Here is a 3,469-nt window from a genome sequence, read left to right on the forward strand (position 1 = left end):
GCAAAAACTTGCCCTAGTGATAACGAATCCATCGTCTTCACACTGTTCGTGCTTGCGTTCTTTTCTAAGCAGCATCGTTAATAAGTTTTTTAGGACCAATGGGTTTGTGGCATTTTTAAATGACCAAGGTAAATCTCAGTGGTTATTTAAATTTTGCATGTAATACTAAAGAGGTTTTAAAAAAACTTTTGTTTTGTTTTAAAACATTCGGCAGTTTCTGAATAGGGAAATTCCCTGTTTAGCTAAAAGTTAATCATAGACATCATATTTCTTTTTGGGTCCAGCGTCTCAAACTCAGATGCAAACCTGGTATTAGATTTGTAGCAAATGGTGAAAAGCGTCCTTACTAGTGCACTCTTTTTGCACATGCAATCGTTTTTCTTTTTAAGCAGTGTAAAAAACTTTTTCAAAACTTTTTACTTTACTGCTTATTTTTTGTTTAATTTTTGTTGCGTAATTGTTGCAGAAGACTAAAGCTATTATTTTACAGAGGAAGAAAATTCAGTGTGAAAAACCACTAAATCTGTCGCTATGTTTTATTTGTTTTATCAATACAAATGCATTTCGCTATAAAAAGCATCATCAGTGTCTAAAAACAAAATAAAAAAGCGGGATAAAAGTAAAAAATACACAAAAAAACACACACACAGACCAACCACAAAAAGCCTATCCTCTGTCTTACAGGACTGCAAATGCAGACCGACAGGTATGGCGCTGATTAAAACCACGAAAAAAGGCGAGGAAAAGATAAGGGCGCAAAACGAAAAAACAAACACGATTGTAGCAACAAAGCGATTGCAGTCAACGAACCGCAGGAAGGACCATAGCTTGAACATTTATTGTGGCGCCCGTTAAAATTAGCCATTTGTTTTCACAAACGTCCAAATTTTCAGTCCGAGGTTCCTCTACAAAAACCACATTATAGCATTGTGCAATACCTAACTTTTTTTGGAAAAGTCGGAAATGTTTATTGTGGTAGTGCTGAAGAAGGGCCGCGCGGTCACCCCCTACACTTATGTCGGACGTCCGCCAAACAGCTCGATGCGAATTCCATCGGGTCGAAAACTTATTTTTAGTTTGGCCGACATATTGTTCTTCACACGCCAAACACGTGGCAACATATATTCCGTAGTTACGACACGAAAGTTGCTGACGTAAGTGGAACAGTCTTTGTTGTGACCGCAAGTCAGTCACCGGAAAAACCATTGATTTGGATTTACCGTGGTGACCGCACAGGGCGCATTGCACAAGATGCAACAGCATGCACATTTTGCTCCCCTCCAACCACAGAAAAGGAATTGATTTCGACCTATTGCTAATACAGCAATTTCGCAAGTTGAAAATGCAAATACGTAAAATGGAGAATGATTTAGCCAACATCCACAGACAAGCCCACTTCTCCAAATATGCACATAATCTGAAAAATCACAAAAGGGCTATTGCAAGAAACTTTATCCGGAAAGTAAATTGGCTCTACGAAAAGCAACGTCCACAGCGAGCGTGTGTTCCCCTCTACTTTCCTGGAAGTTCCAGTAGGCACAAAAAGAACAGACGCGACACCCAAAGGTACAGAAAAAGAAAAGCTTACAAAATAAGAGAAAACATTGTACAACAGGCCTCACAAGTCATTCATAATAAATCGGCGTTTAACCTGGACGACAATGACAAAATTCTTCTGATGAAAGGTCCAAATTTCGTCGCGACGCCAAATTGGGCAACAGCAGTAGAGACGAACGAATGGCTGAACACTCAAGCACATATCAGAAGAGTGGAATGGGCACACGTGTTTGAAAATAGCGAAGCAGAGTATGTTGCATTACCACGTAAGCTGACAGTCCCACGACACTCTAGACCAGACAAGAGCCAGCTAGATGATGTCACCATTGCGTACGTAGAAGGTGTCATGGCAAAAATGCGCAACTTGAAAGAAGAAGTAATCCAGCGGTATAAGAAGAAAAACAACCTTTCTGTAGACCTACGAAAAAGTTTTCACAAACTTCAATCAATGGTTCGTGACAAAAAAATCGTCATCTGTCGTTCAGACAAGGATGGTAAAATTATCATCATCAACTATATTGATTATGACAAGACCATGAAGCGAGAACTAGCACAGTTTATGGAGCTTGACATGACAGCTGAGGGACTTGTGCAACACCTGGATAAAGTCCGTAAAATGTGTGACAAGTACATGATGGCGCTCCACGCTGAAGGTGCAATAACTGAAAAGCTTCTCTACGCTACGGTAGGGATAAAATTTCAAAACAACCGCTATCACCACACACACGGTTGTTTGTCGAAAGTATTTTGCAACAACAACACAGCATATGCCTACCCGTTATTCAAGACGCACAAAGTACAACCGGTCTTGCTTCCATCCATCGACGCCGCCGACATCCCAATCAGACTACTTCAGTCCGCTGGAAACATCACGACATCACGGATAACGGCATTTCTGGAACTTGTACTCCAGCCCATTAGTGTGGCATACTGTCGGTCTTTCGTGGATGAATATTGCCGTGACACCCGAGACTATCTCATGCAATTGGACCACTGGAAAACGGCGCATGATTCACAAATGCGCCCTAGTCGACCTCTTTTTCTGGTTACAGCAGACGTCACAAAAATGTATGCAAATCTGCGCCGCGATATTGTCGCAGAGGCTTTGCTGGACGCTACGGCTACACAATCAACACTATCTGCAAACGCTTGCCAATCGCTGATGCAGCTGGTGATGTACTGCCTAAAAAATGTAATAACTCAGTACCAACAAGCATTTTTTCAGCAGGCAGAAGGAATTGTCACAGGAGACAACCACTCGGTTTCAGTGGCAAATATTACAGCCCATTACATCATCAAACAAGAAGTGCGTGCTGTGGGTAAAACAGAACTATTTCGCCGATATATTGACGACATAGTTTGGCTGTCGTATGGAAAGACCCGCACGTTGGCTGTGGAACGCGCCTTAAGGGATAGGTTTGCACGAAATCACCTCGAAATAACCTTCCGCTGAATCTCCACTGACAAAGATGGCGATCGGCTGGAGTTTTTGATGTACTGCACATCATAGACAAAACCTCGCGGGGGGGTTTTTACACCACCAATTATGTAAAACCTACGGCAAAAGGGAGATTATTCCTCAACGGCACGTCCCACCATCCACCTTGGATTTTTAGAGGCATCGTGTTTGGGGAGTGCATTCGTCTCCGCCGACTTAATGAAATGCATGACCGATATAGGTCCAGCCTCTGCGACCTTGAGGCAAAATATCGACGCTCCAGTTTTCCATTTAACGTGTATTCCGCGTACTTACTGCAGCAGCCAAATGGAAGGAACGTTTTGCCCCCCCAACTTCCAGACACCGGAGCGAAACAAGAATTGTTTGGGCGACCTCCTTCCCCAACATTCTACGACTGACTGACCGGGAAAGGCAGTTGAAGCCATCAGCGTGTGTAGTCTACAAGCGACCCTT

The 3,469-nt window shown here is 42.7% G+C and overlaps 1 pseudogene; it reads left to right on the forward strand.

Moving 5' to 3' along the window:
- Positions 1-1,261: 1,261 nt before the first annotated feature.
- Positions 1,262-3,461, forward strand: LOC145215435 (uncharacterized; annotated as a pseudogene).
- The last annotated feature ends 8 nt before the right edge of the window (positions 3,462-3,469 follow it).

The sequence above is a fragment of the Phallusia mammillata genome, chromosome 2, assembly GCF_965637545.1.
Source record: "Phallusia mammillata chromosome 2, kaPhaMamm4.hap1.1, whole genome shotgun sequence".
NCBI classification, from domain to species: Eukaryota; Metazoa; Chordata; class Ascidiacea; order Phlebobranchia; family Ascidiidae; genus Phallusia; species Phallusia mammillata.